We start from the raw sequence: 27,944 nt of genomic DNA, 5'->3' as shown, positions 1-27,944 counted from the left end.
CTTGTAATTGTCTGCAGCTTTCCCACAGTTGTTGTGATGTCTCTCCTTGTCTGATGGGGGTTCCGGGGCCAAAAGAGAAGAAGAGTCTCCAGAGTACAATCTGGAATAATAGTGGTTTGGCCTTTTTTAAGCATCCAAATTCTTAGAACCCCCTGACATTGGGACAGGATGCCATCTGTCCCAGTTCCATTGAGAATATAACTGAAAGGGGACACTGCAGCTGAAATAAAGCCTTTGCCTTTAGAGAGCTTTTGCCCATCTGGTATGCACCTCCTGTGCCCCCTCCTCGTGTTCTTCCTCACGTATGGGTTGTCCACAGTCCCTGACGACAGCATTCCCGGTGAGGTGGATTCTCTGCCTCTCTGAGTTAGTGGGGGAAGGGCAAGAAGATATGTTTTTACCACCCCCTCCCCCATGAGAGGGCCACTGATGTGTTTACATATGATGATATTGAAGTTGGAGAAAGCGTCACCTGCCCAGTGATACTGCTGGTGAATGACAAAGCCTGGGTGGTGTCTTGCAGGTCTCCTCTGGTTTTCCTCCTACCTTGTGCACTAACACAGCAAATGAACAAAGGTGCATCTACCTTCTAATTGATCCCTTCTGTTAAGTACCCAGATCGACTACAAAGTGATGTTATCTAAAAACCTTGTTTACTGTGTGTTAGCTGTGAAGCCGGCCTGTGTCCCAGAGAAACTTCTGCACCTGGAGAAAGAAGAGAAAACACACAAACTGATGCTTCATCTCAGTAATCCTGCAGCTGCATGAGGTGTGAGAAGGAAGGACTGTTAGTTGGAGTCTGAGCCAGAAGGGTGAAGGAGCCTAGTGAAGTCGGCACTAGAGGGTGGTTGAGTGCCCCTGCCTCATGCCAGTGGCTCTTGTGTTTTTGTTTTTCCTTCTTTCAGATCAGACTCTAGAGGATTTCTTATGCAGAATCAAGAAAGGGCTTGTTTCTTATGTAGGCTCTAGGCTGGAGAAAGATTGTGTAATTTGATCAGCTGTAAAGGAGATGGACTTCTTTACAATTTCATTTCAGCATCCTGGGAGGTGGAACTCCCTTTTCTATCTGGTTAGCCTAAAGCCAGAGATACCGTCCGTGGTGGTGGAGGTTGGTAAAAGCCTGAGAGTCCCTGCTTCATTCTGCCATACAGAGCTTTTAAAAATGATATATAAAGATCTTCAGACTTTAGGTCTTTTGTTTTGGCAGAAGTATCTGGGATTCACTTAATTTGCTATTAAAATTAACATGACCCTTTGGGTGTTTGTGTAAGATAACCCTGAGAACAAAGTGGATGCCTACCAGGAAGGGGGTAAAACTTGGTGTTGCCTTGTACCTTTTGTTGAACTCTGAAGGCCCTTTTGTAATGGGTTTCTGCGTCTTCTGTTTTTTTTCATTTATAATCTTGCTGGGTATTTGGCAGTCTATTAAGACCTGCCTCTGGCTTGGATCAGGCACTGATTGATATTTAGTGCCCATGGGTGTTCTGGGCTCAATCCTGCCTGGATTTCCTGCCATGTAACACAGACTGGAATGGATTATAGATGCTATATACCTGTAACAGGAGATAGAATTGAACAACAAATATTTCAAGAGTCATTACCTAATCATCACCATTCAGTACCTGACTGTGCTAGTCTATGATAGGCGTCAGCCTGTATTAAAAGGTTTCTTTGCCATATTGATGTAGAAAACACAGTCCTCTTCTGATGAAAGTTTGCCTGTTGGGAAGAAGAGCTGAGGAAAACAGTGAGGATCCCAGTGCCTTGATTTAGCTCCATATGAGAGTTGGAGTCCTTTCTCAGCTCCTAGTTGAGCACCAGAGTGATGGCCTCACACCTTTTGCCCCTGTCATCAGTCCCTTGCATGTGGCTCCTCAAGCCTCCCAACTTCCTGAGAGGTTCCATGTGTAACTTGTAATAGAAATGTTATTGAAAAGCTGCCTAAACAAAACATTGTATAAAGTAGGAACTTGTGTAAAGTAATGCTGTTGTAAATCCATTTTGAAAGTATAAAGAATCAATTTGTAAAGTGTATATTTCACGTCTTCCAAATTTATGTAAAGTTTTCATGTTTCATGACTGTGTTTACATAGGAGTACATCTTTACATTTTTGTCAGTTGAATGGAATGTGTAAAACCAGCCAACAACAGGTCATCCAACTCCCTGTTCTGGTTCTGGGTTAGTTGTATAGGATGAAGGGCTGGGACATGGTGAGTTTGGATATGTCTTTTATTTTCAGGATAACCTGCTGCATTGCCATCGAGGGATGGAATTGTGATGTCATTTGATCTGTTCCAGGTGAGTGGAGGCCAAAGGACTATTCTTTCTGTTTCCCCTTGGATGGAAAAATCGAGAAATTAAAAGTTGACTTTCTGAGGAAACAAAAGTTATTTTTTCGAAGATAAATGCCCAAAGACACCCTCTCCAAAAATTAAAAAAAAAAAGTCGGAGAGGAGTGCAGTTTCAAGCGCTGACTCCTGTTGTCCCCGTGCCAGCAGTTTCTCACTGACCATAATTTTAGCAGGAATTTAAACAAAAGAAAGCCCCTTTTACACATCATCGGGACAGGTAGTTTGACGTTTAATTAACAAGTCAGTTGAGTATGAAAAAGTTGTACATTTAAGTAGCCTGTCATGTATGCTCAGTTAGTAAACTCTAAAATTGAGGAAAATTACAGTTAGAAGGCAAGGACCTTCATTCACAATAATCCAATGTATGATCTATGATTTTCAGCTTGGACTTTTTTTTCTTTTTAAAGATTTTATTTATTTATTTGACAGAGACACAGCGAGAGAGGGAACACAAGCAGGGGGACTGGGAGAGGGAGAAGCAGGCTTCCCGCCGAGCAGGGAGCCCGATGCGGGGCTCAATCCCAGGAGCCCGGGATCATGACCTGAGCTGAAGGCAGATGCTTTTTTTTTTTTTTTTTTTTTTGAATTGAAGCGTGGATTTTATTTTTACTTTATTTTTTTAAGATTTTATTTATTTATTTCACAGAGGTAGTGAGAGCAGGAACACAAGCAGGGGGAATGGGAGAGGGAGAAGCAGGCTTCCCGCTGAGCAGGGAGCCTGATGTGGGACTCGATCCCAGGACCCCGGGATCATGACCTGAGCTGAAGGCAGATGCTTAACGACTGAGCCACCCAGGCACCCCTGGACTTTTTTTTTTTTTTTAAGTAAACTCTACCCCCAACATGGGGCTTGAACTCCATACCCCAAGATCAAGAGTCGTATGCTCTACTGAGTGAGCCAGCCAGGCACACTAGCTTGGAATTCTTTTAAAATGAATAAAGAATTTAGACATTGTGAAGGAATTGGACTTCAGAATTCTAGATTATTTACTCATTTTCTCCAGTCTGTAGTTTCACCTGTATCTAATTTAATAGCAAGTTTTATAAGCAACTCAATCTAGGGTTTTTTTTTTTTTTAAAGTCACTTCTACACCCAACATCGGACTCAAACTCACAACCTTGAGATCGAGAGTCACATGCTGTACTGACTGAGCCACCCAGGTGCCCCCTTGCAAGACTTTATAAGCTGTTGGGAGAAGGCTGCTATTAAAGATGAGCTGTAGCCTCAGGAGCTGTCCCTATCCACTGACCAGTTACGGCACACTGAGAATTTTGTTCCTTTAACGCTAAGGGATTATCTGTCATGGTCACTCTTCCTCAGGGTGACGTTTCAAGGTGTAGGTAGCAAGTATCCCTAATTTCATAGGTGTGAAAACTAAAGAGAGAGCCAGTCCTAGGACAGGTGGACTTTGGAATGTGAGGAGACTGATCTGGGAAGAACCAATCCCTCAGTGTGGTTTGTTGGTTCCTAGTCCAGGGCTCTTTGAGTCACAAAGGATTCAGCATATTGGCCCCTGGCATTGGTGACCCTGCTTCACTCTCTGCCTCAGCCCCCACCTTCCTCTTGTCTCCAAACAGTAGGGCAGGAGTGTGCAAATATGACCTAGGGGCGTAGTCACCAGTGGGCCATTTGTTTTATTGTGGCTCTGATTGTGTGGGGCTTTTATTTTCTAGAGATGACATGAAATCCAGCAGCCATCACTAGCATTGAAGTGGCCACCCCCAAATGGGCAAAATGCTCTCAACAAGTTTCCTTTTCCCGACAGACCGTGAGTGAGAACACATGGTCCATAACGTGTGTTCCATAAAAGTGCTGGCCCTACCAGATACCTCTGTGTGTCCTCAGGCAGTTTGATGAGAGGAGGCAGATCGTGGGCACAGGCCTCTCAGCCTTGTCATGTATGCCTTGGAAGATGATCGAGCAGGGGTCATGGTGGATGTGAGTGTCCAGCCTGTGTTCATGCTCTCTTCATCGCTGTCCCAGTCCCCTGTCACCCCACCTGAAGAAATTCTTTGAGGGAATGAACAGCTTAGAGTGGGGCTTCTTACTGAATCCAGGGGAAGTGATGTCCAGAAAGCAAAGCAGAGGAGAGTTTGAAGAAGGAGTAAGCATGGCTGGATATGGAAGCTGTCCGGCGTCCCCTTCTTTGCACGGGTACATGTCCCTGGAGCCACTACTAGAGGCAACTCTGGCTGTCACTCCAGGCTTGGCCACCAGAGGGCACTACTCGGTTTCCATAAATGCCACGGATCTTCCTGCCAATGTTGATGTAGGTTTGTCCTGTTTAGATTGACCAGGAGGGAAACAAATTAGGCTATCTTTAATATTGTTAGGAGTTAATAAGGCTCCAGGCCTTTATTGCACACTACCTTCCCTGACTTTGGTTTTTGAATAGGTTTGTAAGTCCAAGAGAAAATGGGAGAGGTAGACATTAGAACAAAGGCTCTCGGTGCAGGGATTACGATATAAGGGACGACCCCAGAGAAAGGCTGGCCCTGATCAGAGGGCTAAGGTGAGCTGACTGGAAACCTGTTAGTTTCTTCCCTCAGGGCCACCCTCATTGGGAGAGGGGACCGTAACAAAACCGACATGTATAATGGAGGGCTTTCTATGAATCCATAGTGTCTGGGTCCTCAGGCAAGCAGATGTAGGAGCTGATCATTATCTTTGCCGGATGGTGATAGACCGAGTACGGAGGAAGTTGGTGTTCGGGGTGTAGGACTTGAACTGAGCTAGAATACGGATAGAATTTTTTTAAAAAAATTGTATTTGACCGAGCACAAGTAGGCAGAGCGGCAGGGAGAGGGAGAAGCAGGCTCCCCACTGAGCAAGGAGCCCAATGTGGAGCTCGATCCTAGGACCCTGGGATCATGACTGGAGCTGAGGCAGCCGCTTAACCGACAGCCATCCAGGCGCCCGACGGATAGAATTTGTATGAGGCTTGAAGCCAGTTGCTGAGCCAGACCTCAAACCCATATCCTGTTAATACATGGCTTTTTGCATTGTGCTGTGACCTCTACCACATTCCTAAGTTCTTTTTAAAATGCTTATATACCACAAACTGCCAGATAGTATTCTTAGGGGCTTTACATCTATTGTTTAAACCTGCTAACATACGAAGTAAAATTTACCTCTGGGTATGGGTGGGTGACTGGATTTTGATGCAAAATTGTGCCCTTAATTGTTAGCTTTAGAATTTGAAATAGGGAGCGCATCAGTCTTTCTCTTGCTCCACAGCTGCCATATCCTTTGAAGGAGGGATATTCAGGGTTCCTAAAGGGTAAGGCTACGGCCTTTTTGCCCAGGAAGATAGTGGTCTATTTCCTAGTCTGAACTAATGACAGTTGCAGTTCTCTTGCTTCTAGTATTAATCTTCTAATACGCTGCAGCCATGGGGTGGGGCAGCATGAGAAACTGGAGAGGAAAGGGGGTGTTTGCCAGGACCTTCAGGACAAGCCTGCAAGAACATCCCTTACTTAGTAAGCAACACGAGAGGGCAGCAGAGGACCAGGATTGCGCTCCTTTCCTCCCTGATTCCCAGCGCTGGTATGGAGCCCACTGGGAGGGGAGGCGGTGGTAGGCTTAGACACCCAAGATCATTCTCCATGTCTTTGCTTCTCTGTAACCTGCCTTCAGACGCAGACTAATGCAGTGCTAACCCCTTTACAAAGTTCAGTTCTTTGTCTAACTCGCTGTTTAGGAAGAGATCGAGTTGTAAACTTAAGATCGAAGCCCAGGCTTTGAGTCCTCGGTCCACCTAAGGCAGAGCAAATTCCTAAGCTGCTGGCTATTGAGTGCCTCCTATATTCTTAGCCCTGCACTAAGTTTATAGACTTGGGATGGATAGAATATGATCACTGCACCCAAGGAGCTCCAAGTTTAGCGTACAAGGGATCTATGTGAACAAAGTTTCTTCTCTAGTGGGCATGCACAGTTGTGATGGAAACCGAGGAGAGCAAGGCTTCAGAAAAGTGAAAATTTGACACTTGAACTATGTCCCTGCCAAACTGGCCATGTGGCCTTGCTGAGGATGAGGGCTTAGCACATTTAAAATTAAGACTGGTTGGGACGCCTGGGTGGCTCAGTCGATTAAGCGTCTGCCTTCGACTCAGGTCATGATCCTGGGGTCCTGGGATCAAGTCCCACATCCAGCTTCTTGCTCAGTGGGGAGTCTGCTTCTCCCTCTGCCTGTCGCCCCCCTCCCCCGCTTGTGCTCTCTCTCTCTCTGACAAATAAACTCTTTAAAAAATAAAAAAATTAAGACTGGTTTACAAGATCCCCAGGGACATCAATCCTCCCTCCCCCACCCCCTAAGTTTGGTTTGACAGCAGCTACCTAAAGCACCACCGAAGGTGAGTCAGACAGGGATAGCAAATTGTTCAGCGTCTGAGTAGGAACAGGTCTTGCCTCAGAGTGGGACGCTTGGATACAAACTCTCTGCTTGTGTGAGTGGAGAAGAAGGGAAATGGTCCCGTGAGTTTGCTTAGCACCTGCAAGGATTCACAGTGTGACCAGAACAAGATGTATGTCTAGGGCAACCTGAGGAAGAAGGCATTTTGGGCAAAGAAATGCCATGTACAATGATGAGAAATAATAAAAGCCAACAGGGGCGCCTGGGTGGCTCAGTCGTTAAGCCTCCCTTCAGCTCAGGTCAGGATCCCAGGGTCTTGGGATCGAGCCCCGCATTGGGCTCCCTGCTCAGCGGGAGGCCTGCTTCTCCCTCTCCCACTCCCCCCTACTGTGTTCCCTCTCTCGTTTGTGCCTTTCTCTCTCTGTCAAATAAATAATCTTAATAATAATAATAATAGTAATTAAAAAAGCCAACACAACCCTTCGTATGTGCCAGGCACTCTTCTGAGTGCTTTGCATATATGAACTCATTTAGTCTTTACAACATCCCAGTGAGTTTGGTACTATCATACCCATTTTACAGATGAGAAACTGGAACTTAGGTTAAGACTGAAGGCCATCTAGCTGGTATATAGAGGAGCCAGGACTCATACCCAGACAGTCTGCTTCTAGGGTCTGGACCCATAAAAACAAGATGGAAGGCCTCTGAGTACCCTTGAGTCTAGCCTTTGGCTCTCCAAAGCAATCAGCCATTCCTAAAAATTCCCCAGCAAACCTTCTGCTGCCCTTAAATGCTGTAGGTTTTCTTCCCACCACCAGTAGGCTGAGGCTTATAGAAGCCTTATTTTTAGAGAAGTGAGTGAATACTCTTCTCTTTCCTAAACTGGTTTGGGTGTTCAGCTGCCTGATTAATACCCCAGCATCTGCTGCCTCGGTGCGGGCATACAGCCCTGTGTGCAGGGACCCCGCCCTCAGGAGCTTCCTGGGGCTGGCTAGTGGCTCTCCTCAGCTCTTCCCCAGCACCTCCGCCTGCCATTTGCCAAGTCCCCTCAGTTGCGACTGAGGCCAGGCAGATTCATTGTGTTCCTGGCAACAAGATCAAGTCAGTACAAGAAAACCAAGACCTTTAGTGATGAAAGTTGCATAAGCACAAGTATGGAAAGTCTCCAGGTGACTGGCCTGACCGGGAAGAGGACCGGGCCCGAGGTCAGCCGCCCTTGTGGGACCGGAAGCTGTGGTCAGTGGCTCCTAGCCCACATAAAAGACCCAGCAGGCCTATGTTGCTTGTGGGGCTTAGCTGCATGCACACACAGCCCTCTTCAGTCCCGACAGGAGCTGGTACGTGATACGGTGCCCTAGGGAGCCAGAGTGTGGCTCGGGGTGCTCAGTCCTTTAGAACCTTCCCCTAGCCATGCTGTAGGTTGAGCCTGAGCTGGCTGGCAGGTAGCCCATGGCTTCTAGACGTACTGAATTTCCCTGGGAGTTACTTAAGTGCTCTGGGGCAAACAAGGAGACTCCTCTTGTTGCCTCCTATTGCCAGACCCATAATTACTACTGAGTACTTTCTAGGGTGTCTGGCGCCGTACCAGGAACTGGATCACCTCAGTTAATCCTAAGGGCATGTGAGAGGTGAGTTGAGATTTGAATCCCGGCAACTGGGCTCCCAAAGCCAAACTTGTAAGCAGGACACATACAGCCTCTTTTGAGAAGCCAGCAGGGGAAGGGACCTTACAGGACCTCTAAACCAACTCCCTGTGTGAGTGGTTTTTCCAAAACATAAAACTGATCCAGCTCTTCTTGTGTTCCTTCATGGTTTCTGTTGCCTTCTGAAGAAAATCCAAATAGCCTGATCTACAGGACCCATGATGATGTTACTTTTGCCCCTCTGATCTTTCATGAATCCCCAAAGGCACCCTCACTCTGTAGCCCCCATGGACCGACTTCCATTCCCTAAGCAGAATAATAGTCGCTACCTTTCATTAAGGCCCTCCCCAGTGCTTATAAACATTACATTATTTAATCTTCACAACCAGGCCTTAAGGTAGGCGATAAAGTCTCTTAACAGAAAAAGAAATTGAGGCTTTAGAGAGAGGTTAAGAAATGTGCCCAAGGTCACGGCTTTCTGACTCGGACTTTGAAGATCTTCACTGAGTGCAGTATCTTTAACCTACTACTGTTGTCTCTGCCTGGAGTGCCTTTCCCTTCATCGCCCACCTGGACAACCAGCCCTTCCTCTGAAGGCAGCTGAAGGGTCTCGCATCAGGGAAGCCTGCCGTTATTTCTTGCCCTCCTACCCTGTTGAGTCGGTGGCTCTTTCCGGCCCCCATGCACCATACACTCTTCTGTGGGTGCGCATGTCTTACTCCCTGCATTGTGGCTGCTTATTTCCCCACCTGTCTTCCTTAACTAGGCTCTGAACTCCTTTGATACTCACTTCCACATTGCCAAGCCCTACCAGGGGGCCTGGCAGACAATATCCTTAGTGGTGGTAAAATTTTGTCCACTGGATTGATGAGTACATGAATGAGTCAATGAGCCTGCAGTTTACAAGATTTTGCTCCAGGTTTGCACCGAAGACTGGTGAGAGGAGGGTGGCAGATGGCCCTGGGACACCCAAGCAAAGAGTATATCAATCCTAGAGCTTCTTCCCCAGATGTCCTCTGCTCTGGCTTCTGGTGCTTTCCTCCCACAGCTAGGGCACATCCCAAGGGCAGATCTGTGATACAGCCTTAATTTATGGAGGGTTTTAATGGACACAGGGATATTAAAGGGCCAGGGTTAATTATTTAGAAAGTGTTTCAACTGACTTGTTTTCCATCCCCTCGATGATGGGTAGCTTTATTTTTGGTTTAAGTTTTTTTTTTTTTCTTCGAAGTAAACTCTATCCCCAACTGGGGGCTCCAACTCCTGTCCCCAAGATTGAAAGTCACATGCTTTGCCAGCTGAACCAGCAAAGTGCTCCAGTGATGGGTAGCTTTAAAGCCCATGTTCACTCCCTGGGAAGAAAAGACATCCTACCCTTGTATGATTTCTAGTTCTGAGCCACTCATGCTTCACATTCCAGAAAGCAAGCACATCTCTGCGTATACCATCTCCTGCTTCTTTTTGGATTCACTAAAAGTGTAAGGGGAAGTGGCTGGAGAAGGAGGCAGTTTGGACATTGGGCAGACTAATCAGAAGAACCATCTCCTCTAGGGCGCCTGGGTGGCTCAGTTGGTTAAGCGACTGCCTTCGGCTCAGGTCATGATCCTGGAGTCCCGGGATCGAGTCCCGCATCGGGCTCCCTGCTCGGCGGGGAGTCTGCTTCTCCCTCTGACCCTCCTCCCTCTCATGCTCTCTGTCTCTCATTCTCTCTCTCTCAAATAAATAAATAAAAAAAAAAATCTTAAAAAAAAAAAAAAAAAAAAAAAAGAACCATCTCCTCTATTAGAGGAATGAAAAAAACGCTCAGACTAACTTATCTGGGACGTGAAGTTGTGTGACAGGTCCTTCACTGAGAAAGGAGGGCTAGTCGCTTCTGGTGGCTAAAATGATTACTTCTTCTGTTTCTTGTTTTTTTAAAGTCTTTTTTTTTCTTTTTTTAAAGATTTTATTTATTTAACGAAGAGAGAGACAGCGAGAACAGGAACACAAGCAGGGGGAGTGGGAGAGGGAGAAGCAGACTTCCCACAGAGCAGGGAGCCCAATGCAGGGCTCAATCCCAGGACCCTGGGACCATGACCTGAGCCAAAGGCAGACGCTTAACGACTAAGCCACCCAGGTGCCCCTGTTTTTTTAAAGTTTTATTTATTTAAATAATCTCTATACCCAGTGTGGGGCTCAAACTCACGACCCCAAGATTGAGTCTCACACTCTTCTGAGCCAGCCAGGCACCCCTAAAATTATTACTCCCTTTGAATCTGAGAAGGAAAATCATTTTCAGACAAATTAGGGGATAGAAGAATGTGAAAAGATGAAGTCCCCATGATATTCATTAGTTCTTGGAATCTGATAAAATTCTGAGATTATTACTTGTGACTTTGTGAATTTCTTTTATATGCCAGATATGGTGCCGGAAACATTAAAATGACTCCCCTCTAGAGTGTAAAATTATAGATAGGAAGTCCTTCTCCACCCTCCACCTCATTCTGTTGTATTTAAGAGTTTTATTTGACTCCGTTTTATTTATTGTTTTGTTCATTGCATGGGGAGTAAGTAATTACAGTCCGCTTAATCAGCTTCCTGGAGGAGTTGGCCTTCACTGGCCTTTTGGAGACACCAGTCAGAATGGAGACGAGGGTTTTTTATTTTTAATTTAAACCTAAGATATTAGGTGGATTGTATAATTTTTTCTTTCCAAATAAGAAATGATTATTATTACATTTTAAAAATCACAGAACTCCAGGGGCGCCTGGGTGGCTCAGTCGGTGAAGTATCTGCCTTTGGCTCAGGTCATGATCCTAGAGTCCTGGGATTGAAACTCCATGTCTGCTTCTCCCTCTGCCGCTCTCTCCAGCTTGTGCGCTCCCTCTCTATCAAATAAATAAAATCTTTTAAAAAAATAAAAATCACAGAACTCCAGACTGAATATTACTACACACACACACACACACACACAGATTTCTGGAGAGTCACCTCCTGTTACCCCCTCTCAAAATCTGGCTGAGTTCTGCCTCCAGGAAATTTTCCCATTCAATTCCACACACCAACCTGGGATAAATAGAAACACTGAAGTCTTTTGGTTTCACCCACAGTTCCAGAGTGCTCTTACAGGTAGAGTATTTGTTGGAGAAAATCATTTTTCTGAGAATCATGCTGGGGTCATCACTGCCCTGGATTGTATGATATTTAACTTTATTCATGTTTCTTTTTTTTTTCTGCCCCATCAAATGAGTTAATGTCTTCTGTATTAAAAACATTTCTGTGCAATATCTAGGGGTGCCTGGGTGGCTCAGTCATTAAACATCTGCCTTCGGCTCAGGTCATGATCCCAGAGTCCTGGGATGGAGCCCGCATTGGGCTCCCTGGAGGCTGCTTCTCCCTCTCCCACTCCCCCTGCTTGTGTTCCCTCTCTCGCTGTGTCTCTCACTGTCAAATAAATAAAATCTTTAAAAAAACCAAATTTCTATGCAATATCTAAAAGTTAAGTGGATTTTAGTATGAAATATGTTAACTAAAATTTAAAATTTGAGGGGGGCGCCTGGGTGGCTCAGTCGTTAAGCGTCTGCCTTCGGCTCAGGTCATGGTCCCAGGGTCCTGGGATCGAGCCCCGCATTGGGCTCCCTGCTCTGCTGGAAGCCTGCTTCTCCCTCTCCCGCTCCCCTTGCTTGTGTTCCTCCTCTTGCTGTCTCTCTCTCTGTGTCAAATAAATAAAATCTTTAAAAAAAAATAAAATAAAATACATTTGAGGTTGGTATGTCCACAAACTCAGATCAGAAGATGAAAACCAAGATCTTTAGTGACAGGAATTGCATATAAGGAAGTTTTTACAACTGTTTGCTCAGTGCCCATCAGTGAAGGAGATGTGCTTCAGTGGAGAGTTTAATCCTTGTTTGCTTAGTTGTCAGGAACAATAGAAACTGCTCCAGAAGAGAAATACGGGTGTGTGTAGGGGAGGGAGGATGGGAACTGCAGCTTGGGGGCGGGGGGTGTTAGTGTTCGCATGTGTGTGAACAGAAAGCAGGAAACCGGAGCTGCCCGTGGCCTGCAGTAAGGTCGGCTCGCCTGTCTCCGGCTCTTTTCTATTTGCTCTGATGACAAGCAGAGCTTTGAAAAGCTTTGTGAAGACAAAGACTTCACCAGAACCGAGGGGAAAACAATCCAAGTGCTAGAAGTGCAAGTGCTAGGAGACCTGAGGGAGAGGGGGGCCCAGCTGAAGATAAGCCACCCACTGGGGAAGGCGCCGGGAACCTGCATCCCCATCCCGGGAGAGAGGTGCCATGGGGGAAGATGCTGCACTTCTGCTCTGTCCTCTCTGCTACCTGTGGAAAACCAGAAAAATGAAGCCCCCAGGCAGCACTGTTCAGTGGAAGGTGGTGAAACCCCGTAGCCAGACTCTTTCTCCCTGGAGAACTCTTGGGATTAGTCGGGCAGCCCTTCCCCACCTCCATGGGCACGATGTGATATGCTATGGGGGCAGAGGGACCTGGTACCTGGATGGCCCCTACAGGAGAGCACGCAAGTCAGGGATGGTGGTCTAAGACTACTAAGGGCTCATCTTTTCACAAGGACCAACAGTTGAAAAGCAAAGTACGGGATAATTGGCTGGGTGTGGAGGGGGTGGATGTCTTTTCCATTCTTTCCTTTTCCCGCTGAAGCCTGGGGGATATAAGCAGGAGGGAGGCTGAGCTCCTGATTAGGTTTATAACCCAGATACTACTGGTCCTGATGAATTAAAAGAATATTAAGGCCATAGCCAGGGACACCACATTTTTCATTTAACCAGATTGATTGCAGCATTGACTCTCTAAATAGTCTGGAAAGGCAGGCTGCTTTCTTCTACCCTCCACCCCAGGCTCCCAGGTGGACTTAGGAGAACTTGGGGGCAGCAGATTGATCACAAGGTGAGACAGGTGGTGGCCCTTGAGTGGGACCAGTTAGCTCGGTTGGGGTCTGTGTGAGGAGGCTGCAGCTCTCTCTGGCCTCCTCCCGCATGAATGTCCTGCAGATTCATTGTCAGTATGGCGTGTGTGCATGAAGGAGCAAACGGAGCCCCTTTGGTGAAGCAACAAGTCCTGGGATGCACGAGGCTAAGGGTGGGACTGAGTGTCCTCTTTGAAAGTGTAGGGCAGCTGGATGACTGTTATTGGTCTGGTTCAGTCCCTCATAGATTTAGACTCAACTCGCCCCGCTTCCTCCTCTGCCCCTTGCTGCAGATGCTCTGCAGGTGAGTGGGGGACGACATCTGAGCCTCGGGGATGTTGGGCACAGCTTCAGTCTCCTTTAGGACTCCCTACAGATCTTCATTACCTTTCTTGTGAGAACCACTGAGTAGCAGCACTGCCCCCTTGCTTTGAGGCAAAGTGGCTGGGGGTGGTCTCCATGTTCTACCTGGCATTATTGGCAAAGTGATCTGAAAAAGCACCCTCCCTGCCCCCAAGCCTGAAATCCCATTTCCTCTTTGCAGTCCTTCACCTACTCTTTCACTCGGTACCTAAGGATTGAGTACTGAGGACTGACCGGCAGGCCAGATCCTGATGGGAGCCTCTCCCAGCATCCATGGGAGAGGAGAGGCAGGGTGCTAATGTCTTTTTATAAAAGTTGACTCCACAAGAGTTAAAGTGGAGGGGCACCTGGATGGCTCAGCGGTTAAGCATCTGCCTTTGGCTCAGGTCATGATCCCAGGGTGCTGGGATCAAGCCCTGCATCGGGCTCCCTGCTCCGCGGGGAGCCTGCTTCTCCGTCTACCTCTACTGCTCCCCCTGCTTGTGTGCGCTCTCTGTCTCTCTCTGTCAAATAAAAGATCTTAAAAAAAAAAAAAAAGTTAAAGTGGATATTCAAATTGCTGTAAGCAATTCCTGCGGCCGTGCCCCCCTCCTCCCGCTACCCCCCACCCCTTCCTGGGTAGGTGAGGAAGGGCTCCACCTTGTACTTGCAACTCTTCTCCCCAGGCTCCTCAATGCCACCACCTACTGTGTGTCTGTGGCTTCTTGGCCAAAGTACCATTCAGGGGCTGTTTCCTCATTGCAAACAGCTCATGATACCCACCTTAAAGGGATGTCTTAAGCATTAAGAAACCAGCATGTGTGGAAAACCGTGTCTTTTATTAAATGGGAGTTTCCTCTTTTCCCCTCCACCTCCTTCCAGATCCTCCCCCTTCTCCCACCTTCCTTGCCACCTCCCCGTGCTTTCTCTCCCCCCACCCACCCTATTCTCCACCTGTAACTTCTTCCAAGCATCCCCCCTCTTCGTCATCAACCCTTTAGGCTCAGAAGCCCCAACCCCCCAGTTGGCCTTACTTGGAGGACCGGGTGGGGAGAAGGGCTCAGAGATCCCAAATGGCTACGGGGGCTCCTGAGGCCAATAATGGAGCCTTGAGCTGCAGTGGGTTCCGGGGGTTGGGAGAGGGAGCTGGCTCAAGAGTGACAGCCCATCTCGGGTGGGGACGAGGACGACCGGCTCCGGGTCCGACTCTCCCCGACCCGGAGCAGCAGCCGTGACCTTGAGCTGGAGGCGGGGGCGCGGAGGGGACCGGGCCCCGCGGGGCAAGTGCGCCCCGCCCCGGCCTCTCCCGCCTCGCCGGCCCCGCCCCCCGCGGCCGCGTCTCCTCCCCTCACTGCAGCGCTCGCCGCGCTCGCCCAGCCGTCAGCCGCCTCCCGCCGCCGCTTCGGCGCAGACTGCTAAGCTCAGCAAGTCTTGCGGCAAAGGCACTTCGGACCGAGTTGGGGCCGGGGCGGAGCGGGGACTCCGGGCCCCGGGGGAACGGACGCCCCTCTGCACCGTGGCCAGCGCCGCGCCCTTACAGCCCGCCGCCCCCTCACTTCGGGGACCCGGGATCCCTCCTGCCTGGCCGCTCCGTGTAAGTCCGTCCCCCCTCCCCCGCCTATGGGGGGGCATCGACTCCCCCTCCAAAGTTTTTCTTCCCGGGGCAGGTTTTCGTTACTGGGCCGAGGGGGCTCCCTGGGGGGGGCGGGTGGGTCGGGTCCGGGAAGTTCGGAGCCAAGGAGGCCGGGCGCCCGCACCGTCCTTAGGGGGTAGTTTGGACGCGTGCGGGTGGAAGGTTCGTTTTGGGAAGCTGGACTCGAGCGGCGAGGAGCCCGCGGCTCTGAGGGCTTGGGGCGGGAGGAGGGAGCAGCTTTCCTCCCTGGGCTGGGGGGGGCGCGGCGGATGAGGTGCAGAGCGGAGCGGCGGGCCGACGTCCCCGGAGCCCTCGGGCTCTGCGTCCCCGCCGCTCCCGCCCTCCCTTCTGGACGCCCCCCACCCCGCGTCTCGCCCACCCCAAGCCCGCCGGGGCCGTCTCCAACCCAGCTTCTTTCGCCCCAGCCTCACGCTTCAGGGACCCCCGGCCCCGCCGTCGTGGGAGGGGGAGGGAGGGTCTGCGGGCTCTAGGAGGCAGAGACCCTGGATTAGGGGAGAGGGCGGGGGGCGGGGAGGGGGGGACAGACTCCAGGGACTATCTGGAAGTGAGGGTCGAGAGGAACTGGGACAGGGACGCGAGAGGGGGATGGAAGCACCCCTAGTCTCTCTCCAAATCTCATGACTCAGCACGACCTAGGACGTCCCGTCCCTGCTTCAGCCCTCCTTCCCAGGGCTGGCTCCCAGACCCAGAAAGTACAGACAATCCCACCCCGCTTTTCCGGACTCCTTCATTTACCTTCCCCATTTTGGGTCCCCCTTCACCTGTCTCTGTTCACCCCCCTTTCTCTCAGGACATGGGGGCTTTATTTTTTTTAATTAAAAGGGTAGATGATTTATCCTTCTCCTATCCCTTTAACCCACTCCTTCCTCCTTTCTCCTTTCCACCCTTCCATTCCCACATTCCACAGGTGCCTTCCGGACACCCTTGGTCCATGGTGTGTGTGGGGGCCTCCAAAGCCCCATCTCTCCCTCTGCAGCCTCCTCCCCCCATTCACTGTTGAGGTAGAGAAGTGAGTGTTCTGGCTGCTTTCTCTTGTGGCAGCAGAAAGGAGTGCAAGGACATAGGAGGTGGCCCAGGAGAGGGGCACTGCAGTGGGGGAGAGAAGGCCAGAGGCCTGATGGGGTGGGTGGACCCGGATTGGAATGGAGTGGGCATAAGGATGAAGAAGTCCTTAGGCTCTGTGTGCCCAGAAAGACAGGAAGGTGCGCCAAGGTCTGACCTGGAGAGAGCTGGGGGGTTGCCCTTCCTCCTCTCCTCCTGCTGCTGTCCTGAGAGGGTCTCCCATGTGTAATCCATTAGCCTCAGCCTGAGCCATCCAGCTCTTGGTAACCTGGGCACTTCATCAGAGGGTGTGACCACGGGGAGCAGGGGAGCCCTTCATCTTTCCAGTCATCTCCCCCTGCTTAGGTCCACGTGCAGACTTTGGGCTGCTAGGAACATCCCTGTGTCCCCCCCCCCCAGGAGCCAAAAGAAGAGCCATGCCCAGTGCCCCTAAGACAGGGCCGAATGGGCAGGTGGGAGGGGTGGGCCAGCCCTGGTGCAGTGGGACGTGCATGCCTGGCAGCCCTACCAGCTGCGGCCTGTGTCAGGGCCCCAGGGGTGAGTCAGCGTCAGGGGTCCACGCCAGACAAATTGAGACCTGGGCCAGGGAACCCAGCCCCACTCCTGCTTCTCTTCCGCATGCCCCTGGGAATGACTGGTGCCAGCTCAACCCTCAGTCCTGGGTTTCTCCCTGCTTGGTGCTCAGACAGATCCCTGGCTTCATCCTCTAGGACACCCCTGGGGGGACTTGCTTCTTCTGGGGACCTCTTGGGCTTGATCCTGGCCCATTCTCCATACCTTGCCCAAGGAGGAGCTGGGGAGCTTCTGGAAAGCTGAAAAAGGGGAAGGCAGATATAAGTGTTCTACTTCCAGAATCAGAGACCTGGCTCACTGTCCCTAGGAGGAGGAGACCAGAGGTCATTCTCCCTTTCACCTTCAGTCAGCTGCCATGCAGATGTGACAGGAATGTCCCTGGTACTGCAGGGACCCGCGGGCGGGTGGGCTTTCGAGATGACTGGAGAAGCCTCTTCCCTGCTCTCCCTGAGCCAGTATTCCCCAGCCCCAGGCGAGCCTGACCTCCAGCGACCCTTGTGCCTCCACCTGGACTCTGTCCTCTCTCAGCAGAGTCTCCTGTTTCTTCCCACCGACCCTGTGGAGTCTGTGTAGCCCTGTCAGGAGAGCAGAGAGAGGGGCAGTGGGTGCTCTGGGATCCAGGGTATGGGAAACATGGTGAGGATGGAGGCAGAGGAAGTTGGGGTTCAAGGAGCTGGAAGAGTGGCTCATCATCCCCCTCCTTGGACAGAAGCATCCTCGGGGATAGTCAAAGACCGTGGAGATTAGACTTGCTGTTTCATTTGCCCTTGGGATTTGAGCTTTCCTGATCTGGGTTCTAGCTGAAGGTGGGTCTGCTTTTTTTGAGACACACAGAAGGTCCAGAGTGATGGAGATGATTTTTGAGAACCGGAGTAGCAAACCAGAGTGGACAATAGAGGGTGTTTACTCAGTACGGGGTAGTGGTTAACAAAGGAAGCAGCAAACCAACAGGCTTGGGTTCATAATCCCAGGGCCACTAATTACAAAGTGTGTGACTTTATTCATTCATTCATGCAACACATATTTATTGGTGAGCACCTACTATGTCAGCACTTCCTATGTGCATTGTTCTAGTCACTGTGCATACAGCAGTGAACAGACAAAACCCCCAGCCCTTGTGGATTTTGCATTCCAGCAGGCCTAGACAAGTTGCTTAGTTACTCTGAGCATCAGTTTCTACATTCATTCAACTATTAGATTTTGAGAGTCTACTATGTGCCGAGGGTATGTTAGGCCATGGAGATTCAGTTGGGAACAAAACAGACCTGGTTCCTGCCCCCGTGGCATTTACCATCTAGTGAATAACACACAGGATTAAGCAGATTATTACGTAAATAATTCATCACAACCGTGACACCTGTTAGGAAGACATACAGGATGCCTCAAGACCATGCAATGGCGTGACCTGACCAGGTCTGGAAGGTTTCATCTATAAATCTGAGGCAATAATACTTACCCCACAAGTAAATGATAACTTATTCATATGGCGCCCTGGACGGATACAATTCTAAATTTCCTCCATGAATAACCATCACACATGCAACAAGTTGCTTCTTCATCCTCCACTAGGTCAGAGAAACCCAGGTAGAGACGCCATGATCCAGTCCTGGGTTCTCAGGAGGACAGGGAGTCTGACGGGTAACACGGTTCCACCGGTGAAGTGGCAAGTCATGGACACAGTCTAGTGCCCCCAGCCAGATTGCCCGGGTTCCTCCTGGTTTGGCCCCTGCCTCTGACTTGGGCAAGTTAATCAAATGCTGTTTCTCAGTCTGCCTATCTGTGGAGTGGAGGTAAAACCCGAATCTGTGACATAGGCAGCTTTCGTCGAGGATGCAGTACGTTAATGCCTGGAAAGGGTTCGAGCAGCGCCTCGCACCTGGTGAAAGCCGGGCCAATGTGCTCCACTGTTGTTTCGTTGTTGCCTGCCTGCCCTCCTAGCCCTTTCCCTGCCCGCAGCCCAGACTCTTTCGGCACATTTTCCACCTCTGTTAACCTTAAAACCTCGAAGGAAGGAGCTGCTGTAACTTCTTCGGTGGCCATTCCAGAATTTCCTCCCTCTGACTCTCAGGCAGTTCTTTATGCCCGACGAGGCCGTGTGTTGTCAAAGCTTAATTTCTGGGCAGGATTTGTCCCAGCAGTCCTTCATTTTCATCCCTGGAACTGATAGGTCAGGGTAGGAGCCAGAGTGATGGGTCCATTTGGATCTGGGCCTAAAGGGACGTGAACAGTCATTGTGAGTTTACAGCCCCCGTCCCCTCACCCCAACACACACACACACACACACAGGTCTGTGCTTCAGCAAGGGGTCTAAAATTAAACATCAGGAAGGATGCCCCAAATACATGGTATGCAAGAGATGTCCTAAAAGCTTCCTCCCTGGATAATTTTCCAGACTAGGACAGACTTCCCCACCTGTCTGGTCAGGAGACCACAGGACTGAATGCTGGGATGGGGAGGTTGGATCCTTCGGGAAGGAGGCTGTGAGTTGCTTGGTCCGTTATCATAGCCACTGACACTCGGAGGGTTGGGTGCTACCAGGCAGCTCCCAAACTGGGGGTCCGGGGCAAGAAAAGAAGAGGACAGCCCTGCTGTTGTAAATTCAGGAGAGCCCCCCTTTTGACCATTTGGTCTGGGGCCTCGACATTTCAGCTTTTGCTGTAGGCAACACTCACCGTCAGGCGGAAGAAAGGGCATAGCCAGCGTGGACCATGCCTGGCAAGGAGATGCAGAACCGGGTGTAAGCCCCACTGCCGTCAGCGCAACCCGCCGGCCCGCTCCTCTCTCAGGCTGCCCCCTTCATTTCCCCCTCTGTGATAGAGCTTTTCCGTCTCCCACCACAGGGGTCTCAGAGCAGACATCACAGTCCCACTTTACAACAAACAGGCAAAGGCTCAGAAAAGTTGTGTGACTGGTTTAAAATCTCACACCATGGAGATCAGAGCAAGGTCTCAAACCCAGATCAGAGCACTTTGGGGGGGGGAGGGTTCTTTCAAGGCTGCTGTAGCTGATTGGTGAGAACTTTTCCTCTCTAGGGAGCCTCCCCTCCCCCGTTCCTTCTCACCAGCTCCCTCTAGAGTGTGCAGCCCGCCAACAACGTCAGGGGTCCCCAGAGTCATTGATGCTTTGAGTATAAGCAGGGGACCGGTCATTGAAATCAGGTAGCAGGATTTTACAAAATTAGGCAGTGATCCCTTGGAGAAATGGAATCAGCTCTCCCTCTCTGGTGTTGGGCTTCTCTGGGACTCGCCGTAAGGATTTTGTCATCTTCAGGAGCACTTGCTCTGAAGTGAGGAGGGAGGAGCCCTGGTGGAAGGAGCAGAGCAGATGATGGGGCACCTGGGGAATCTGCCCCCAGCCTCATGCAGCCTTATCTGAACGGGGTGCTGGCGTCATCAGCAAGTTCCCAATTCGGTCAAGTCATCCTCGGAAGCCCAGCAGGACATAGGCATGGTACATATGCTCGTGTCTGGTTGGTATCTGACTGCTTCTCTTCTTCAGAGAGTCCAGGCTTGAGAAGTCAAGATCCCCATGGACTTACAGCCGGCACTCAACCCTCGCATGCAGGGGCAGCTAGAGTCCAAGCAGCGGCTGGGCCGGAGCACACCCGTTCCTGATTTCCTGCTTTCCTCCTTTTCCTTCCACTTCCAAATCAGATGGACCAAGCACCTATTCTGTATAAGGCACTAGGGATTAAAAGGGAGCTCAGAATAACCACCTATTGTTCATCAGCCTGGGATTTCCTCAAAGGCAGAGCATGGGGCTCTTCCTTCTCTGCTGGGTTCCCCGCCCCCAACACCCAGAATAGAGCTCTGTAGCCAGGAGCATTTGTGATGGCTGGGTGCAAGGAGACTGGGCTCCCAGAGCTTCCCAACCCCAGGATAGCTGCCTGCCAGGACCAGATTTCCCTCAGTCCTTGGAGCCTTGTTCCCTTCCTCCCTCCGAAGAGAGACTGAGAAACCCAAGGGCCTCATCACTGGGCAGTCTGGGACTAGGGCAGGGCGGTGGCTGAGCAGGGAGTCAGGGAGGCTCCTCTGAGGCATTTGTGAGACCCAGGTGCCTCTGGGTGGGACAGGGAGTCCTCAGGCCGTGGAGACCCCTGGCAGGGCTTCCCATAATTGGGTTGATGCCATAGCTCTGGAATTTAGCAATTAGAGAATATTGCAATTGGAGGTGGCATTCACCCATTACTATTGCATACATCTTAATATTGAGTGTAAGTGGTTGTAACGAGGAACTTGGCACTAGGGAGATGAGAAAACTGAAATGAATGGAGGAATGGGATGAGGGGGCCTCTTAGACGGAGCATGGGGGTGGGACGGGGAGGACATCGCAAGTAGACTGAGGACATAACCTGGAGGGGAGACCAGGTTGGGTCGAGGCCCAGCAGCCCCCTGCAGACAGCAAGAGGTGACTGTGGCCAAGTCAAGGAGGCTCACCTGGGCCTTGGACATTCTCCTTTAGCTTCCTGTTCCCCCAAGTGATTGGGGAAGCAGCTTTTATGCTCTTTATAGAAAGGGATTCCTTTCTGATGTCTAACCTTACCTTTTTCTGCTCCACCTCAACTTCATATCCCCTGCCTCCTTTCTGGAGAGGAGGAGAGCCTGACAGGTGGCGTGAGGGGACCCTGGGCATGGGCCCTGGGTGGTGGTCTCTGGGGACCCTCCTTGTCTCTCATCTCCTGCGTTTATTTGGAGAAAAGCATATTTAGCTAACACACAGCCCTTTATCTCTATCCTCCTTGGGGCTGCTTGGCTCCCCATTTTCATTGTTAGCCAGGGATACCGTATGGTGCCAGCTGCCATGGACCAGAGTCATGGGCCCAGTGTTGTGGGTCTGCGATTAGATGCCAGAACCTTTGGGTTCCTGTGTGTCCACCGTGTCGGAGGCATGTACAGAGGATGAACAAGAAGCTAGCATTTCAGTGCTCTGGGGTCCTGGGTGCTTCCTAAGGAAGCAGACCTGGGGGCTGAAACCCAGCCTCACCACTAGGGGCCAAGATAAGTTAGAGTTAGGCCCCAGGAAGCACAGGGTGCTGCGGGACAAGAGGGCTCCCTCTCCCAGTTTGACTGTCCCGTGAGGAGGAAAAGGCATCACTTTAATAAGGCTGCCCTGGTTCCAGATCAATCCTGGCATTGCAGGAAGCAAAGGGGGAAGCACCACGGAGAAACTGGATTAGCTCTTTGACGCTGGCCCCTGCGCTTGCTGCCAGAGGAGGCAGGGGGGACGTGAGGGCTGAGCCTGCAACTGGCAGCTCAGCCCCCAGAGTTTGAGGCTTCCCAGGGAGACCCTGGTCCCCAGCCTTGGCAGGTCTCCTGCTGGTAGAAGAGCAGCAGAAGTGCCCAGGGGGAACAGACACTAGCAAAAGCCAGGTCCTCTCCACTGCAGAGGCCGGGAGGTGTCCTCAGGCTTCCCCAGGGATATAGACGGTGAGCTCCAAAGGCACGGTGAGGAGAGGTGATGGGGAAGGCGGAGAGGTGATGCCCGACACCCCCTGGGTCCGTGCCCCACAGTTGCATGTTCTGCAGGGCATAACAGAAACAGCACCCACCACGTCCTGCCTGGGCAAGCGACTTAAACTGTCTGAGCTGCAGGGTTCTCATCTGAAAACGGAGATAGTAACACACAAGGGATACGGCCCATGGGAAGAGTACAGGAGATGTCCTAGGACCGCACTTCTCAAAAGTGTGGTCTGTGGACCCCTGGGGTTCCCCAAGAATTGTTCAGGGGGAGCCATAAGGTCAAAGCTATTTTCCAAATAATCCTAAGGTTATTTGCCATTTTTAATATGTTGGCAGTGATGGTCCCGAGGCCATGGGTTGAACTGCTGGTACTTTAGTGTGGATCAAGGCAGGGCACCAAACTGTTCTAGGCACTGCATTCTTCCCCACCACACACCTGCTAAATAAATAAACAAATAAATAAATGCCAGTTTCCCTTATGAATTTCTTTGACGAAGGAGTAAAGATTACAAATTTTATTAAATCTTGACTCTTGAGTGCACATCTTTTTAATGTTCTTTGTGAAGAAATGAGAAGGACACATAAAGCCCTTCTTGTTTTAGAGTGTGTGGTATTTCACCCCCTTTGTGAGTCTCAGAAATGTGAAATAAATGTCCCCAAGATCACACTGCTAGTGGGGGGCTGAATCAACATACAAACGCAGGTTGGTGTGCCCCCCCTCACCCAGCCACAACGCTCCCCCAGGCCACACACTGTAGATGGGGGAAGTCAGGCTGGACTGTGGGGGGCAGGGAACAGTCAGGCTGGACTGTGGGGGGGGACAGTCAGGCTGGACTGTGGGGGGGCAGGGTGGTCAGGCTGGACTGTTAGGGGTGACAATCAGGCTAGACTGGGGGGCGGTCAGGCTGGACTGTGGGTGGGGGACAGTCAGGCTGGACTTTGGGGGGGAACAGTCAGGCTGGACTGTTGGGGGTGACAGGCTAGACTGTGGGGGGCAGTCAGGCTGGACTGTGGGGGGGGACAGGCTGGACTGTGGATAGATGCCCACACAGGCTGGTATTCACAGAGCTCTCTCCGGAACTGGTCATACTGGTGGAGTCTGGACACTGGTTCTGTCCATACAGCTCTGGGGATGCAGAGGAAACCCGGATCTCAGCCCCCTTTAGAAGTAACATCTCACAGTGAGGACTGGCAGAGCTTCCTGTTGCCTATCTTGTATAGGGGACCTAAAGCTCCATATTGGACAGGACCTCCAAGGGCCACCTGGTGAGAAGTAAAATAGTCCTTAACGGTAACCCCTGAGAGTGAGGAAGTTCTTTGTGTCTAGCCGTATTCCTCCTTCTGTACTGAGTCCCCATTTCCTCTTATAATACATCCTTCGCTGCCTCCTGCCAGGTGAGTCTGGGCATCAGAAGCTGCGAGCTGGAGGCTGAGTTACGGGCTGTGTCTGCCGAGTTACAACTGCCTGTTGTAATTAAGAGTTAGCACCCCGATCGGAGAGGCTGGGAGGGCTCCTCCCTCAGCAAGGACAGGCAGTCTGCATGGCTCTTCCGTGGCTTTAGTGGCTTGGGCACTGAAGAATGTGGTTGGTTCATCCTGGGAGGACAAGTGGAGGGCAGGGCAGGGAGACTCTGGAGGACGGTGGAGGAACCACCTTCAGACGAGGTCAGGCGTCTGCACACGCACATCTGGCCCCGCGGGGAACACGCGTCTCTCAGCTCTTCAGCGGCCACGGGGCTGGGTAATTGACTGTCCTGGCACATGGCTCCTTCCCCGGCTCAGCCATCCTGGGCTGCTCATCCTGGACCAGGAAAGGGAAAGACCGAGACATAGTAAAAGATGGAGGCCTTCCTGGATGAGAGGGTCACCGGAGCAATTTGTCTTTTCCTGGGAGTGGGGAGAGAGCATTGAAACCCTGGAAGCTGTCCTGTGGGGTCAGTGAGCTAAAGCAGGAATTGGGTTCCTGATCCTCCACTCTCCCAGTCCCATGAATGTGTTTCTATCTCTCTGGCTCTTCCTCTCGATCCAGGAGATCCATTGGAGACAGACCCTGGGCTTGGCAGCTAGTGGGCAGGGGAGAACTCAACAGTAAATTTGGAAGCACAGAGAGGCAGGATGGGGCAGCCTCCATAGGGCAGGTTGGTACCCCCAGGACTCTCAGTTTGGGGCACAGAGCTCTGGCCTTTAACAAGCCAGAGAGATTCCCAAAACAGCCCCTCCCGGTGTCCATCCCATTGCCCTACTTTCAGAGAGCATTTCTTTCTTGTCTGGGGTTTGTGACATCCCGGAGCACTTGGCTCTGACTAGGGAAGATTCACAACTCCACATAAACACACAGATGCAAACCTACCACACATACACACAGCTCTTGGCAGGTAGCCTGTGGGCAGTGGGGCCTCCCTCTTACATTCCTTGGAAATTGAGAATGAAATTAGATCTGAGACCTTATCTTCAGGTTGGAGAGGACTTCTCCAGGTGACATGTGCTCTCCTTTCGCCTCCACCTGCCACTTCCCGGCTTGGCTTGGAACTGCTCTGGGCGGGGTCCTAGGCTGGAGTTTGGGGTCTGGCGCGGTCGGGTCAGGGGGCATAGCAGCTATGTGGTCTGCTTGCAGATTTTGGACCTGTGGTTTCTCCCATAACTATTGCTGCCTTTCCAGACCCTGTGGCGTCTGCCATCTGTGATTAGGAGCTAATGTAGGTGAAGCCTTCTTGGCTGTGGCTGTTAGCTTAGACCTTTCTGGAGGCAGCATTGATCGGGGAGGGGGGGCTGTGTTGCTCAGAAGCAGGAGGCTTCTTGGTGGGAAGGTGAATGAGACTGTGTCTGGGACCAGGGCTTGGGGCACCAGTCACTGCCCTAGTGACAGAGGAGATGTGGCGGGGGCGGGGGGCAGGGAGAAAGATAGGTAAGAAAGCACGTAGACTCATTAAATCCTTCCACCAACAACTTGAGGTGAAGGGCTCCCCTAAAGCAGGGGGCTGCTTCACGTGGACCCCATAGTGACAAGACTCCTTTCTGTGTCCCAGTTCTCCAGCAAAGGAAAAGTCGTGACATTACCTGTCTCCTCTCCTCAGTGTTGGGGCCAAGGCAAGAAGCTGGGACCCCTAGCGTTGCAGCCTCTCTCGTGCCACACTGGCCACGGCCACCCCTCCACAGGCCCCCACTCATTCATTTATCTATTCAGTCACTCATTCTTGCAATGAGCATTCATGAGCGAGGCTGCAGTGGTGATAAAGGTGGTATGACCTTTATAGTCCGAGGGAAGGAGGACATTGAAGAAAAGAAACACACAATTGATTATTTGATGACAATTATGATAATCAAGGTGAAGTAAAAAGAGCTCAATGCTCCTAGGGCTTGTAATGGGGGTACCTAGCAGGGTGGGGATAGTGGGCATATGGCCACCATGGCTCATGAACTCTGGAGAGCTGTAGGCTCTCCTGGGTAACTCCAGGTCACTGCCAGGGAGCTGCATGGCAGGCTCTGGGTTGCAAAGGGCAAGGGAGTGTCTGGCTCTGCTTCTGATTCCCCCGGTGACCCTGAGCTTGTCATTTTCCCTCTTTGCATTTGTTCATTCCTCTGTAAAATGGGGATCTTTGGCTAGAAATCCCTGCAGTCCCTTCTCAGAGTCCCGGAAAAAGCATTAGAGGTGTTCAAAGGCCAAACTCTAGTTCTCTTGGGGACAGAAAGGATTTCAGGAACAAGGATGGGAAAGCTCCTTGGGCACTGACTCCAGAGAGCAGTGGGGAGAGAACAAACCCAGAGCCAGGGGACCATGGTTCTTTGAGGTCAGAAAGGGAGGGGTGAGCACGGCAGGTGTGTCCCCAGAGTGGCTGGAATCAGCGATGGAGACATAACAGGACAGGCTGCTGTCATTGCACCAAGGGCAGGACTAGAGCCAGGGTTGGAAACTGAAGCAAGCAGGGTTTAGGTTAGACATTAGGCAGCACTTTCATGCTTGTTGCACTGAGACATGTGGCAGGCCTGCAAGGGGGTGAAGAGAGGGTGTCAGATAGGTATTCCAGAAAAGCAGAGAAAAAGCTTTTCTGAGGGAGTGTTTGTGTGGAGGTGGGGGCGGGGGTGGAGAGATGACCTTACGAGGTCTCTCCCTCAGACAAGTCTGTGGATATCTTGCGTTGCCAGCGCTGCTGGATGTGTGTAAGAGGAAGATGTCAGGTCCTCTTGGAAATGAGTTTTTGAGCATAAACTATCCCCAGTTCACATCTCTCGATGACACATGTGGCTAACTGCAATTGTCACACTCAATCAAATCGAGCCCAATTACACCTTTGCTCTCTTGTCCTGCTGTAATATAAATATGGCTTCTGAGAAGTGTATTAGTTGCTGGTAATGTGATTGCTTGAGCGGCTGGGTGTGGGGCTAAGGGAGGCCCGGGTGTTTTATGTTTCTGACCCAGAAAAAAGGGCTGGAGATGGGCTCCTTGAGGGCATGGGATTGGGCGGCCCATGAGGCCTTCTCAGAGGACCCTGAGGCAGTTCTATCTCTATGAATGGGGGATAGATCAGATGCCATCTCAAGGGTTCTTTGTGTCCTTGGACTTTTTTTGTTGTTATTACCCACAGTCACAGGTTCTCCGTGTGTATGTAGATGGGGTGAGTATTGCAGTTGTGCGTATCTCTGCCTCTAGATTATGAAAGGTCCAATGAAACCCTGCCTCCCACTCCCACTGAGGAAGATGCTCTTCATCTTTAGTGATTCATAATGTCAGAAAGGCAACCTAGAGCATGAAGGATTTCAGGTAGACACAAAGAGGAATTTCTGAATGGTAAATGTGGTTAGACATTGTGACAGAAAACCAAACAGATGGTGTGATCTCCAAAGAGAAGAAAGTCTGGGACAGGGTAGATATTTAGAAAGGATAGATTGACCACCAAGATTCTCTGCATCCCAGGGTTCTTGAGTGTGGATGTAGATGTGCTGGAGAGAGTTGACTGTGTGCACAGTTGTTATAGTTGACTTGTATTCAATGAGTATATCACAGTATAGGAGGAGAAGAGGAAGAGGTAGAGGAGGAGGAGGAGGAGGGGAGGTGGAGGAAGGGGAAGAGAGTAATGCTAGGCATAATAGGGCTTAGGAGAGTAAAAGCCTCTTTATCAGTATTGGGATAATATTGCTGAGGTAAGGGATGGTGTGTGTGTGTGTGTGTGAACTCAGCATCAGGAGACTTTCCTTATGAGAGTCAAACCTGCAACAGGATATGTAGATGCCTGCTACCATGTGAGCTGCCCATTTAAATTCAGGATGCTGTGCGCCTCTCGCTAAAACAGCTCCTGTTTGTTTGTTTTAAGTAGGCTCTATGCCCAATACGGGGCTTGAACTCATGACCCCTGAGATGAAGAGTCAGATGCTCTACCAACTGAGCCAACCAGGCACCCATAAAACAGCTCCTTTGTATGGGGTCCATTCATACATGCTGAACATTTGCTTTGCTAACAAGCCACAATCATTCAGACTCAATAGTGAAGAGAGTAAAGAGCCAGGGCCTTGTGAAGAATATGGCTTCCAGATTTTTTCAGCATGGGCTCCAGTTTAGAGCTCAGGCTAGACTCACCTTCTTTTTAACACAATC

The 27,944-nt window shown here is 50.7% G+C and overlaps 1 protein-coding gene across 1 annotated transcript in view; it reads left to right on the top strand.

The window, feature by feature from the left end:
- Positions 1-14,985: 14,985 nt before the first annotated feature.
- SYT2 (synaptotagmin 2) overlaps positions 14,986-27,944 on the top strand; it is a 103,840-nt gene continuing 90,881 nt past the window's right edge. The window contains exon 1 of the mRNA XM_078078273.1: positions 14,986-15,200. The gene's annotated coding sequence lies outside the window, so the exon portion shown is untranslated. The remainder of the gene's footprint in view (positions 15,201-27,944) is intronic.

Source organism: Halichoerus grypus, chromosome 7, assembly GCF_964656455.1.
Source record: "Halichoerus grypus chromosome 7, mHalGry1.hap1.1, whole genome shotgun sequence".
Taxonomy (NCBI): Eukaryota; Metazoa; Chordata; class Mammalia; order Carnivora; family Phocidae; genus Halichoerus; species Halichoerus grypus.
The sequence above is the reverse complement of the archived record's forward strand: the minus strand, read 5'-3'. Positions and strand labels throughout refer to the sequence as shown.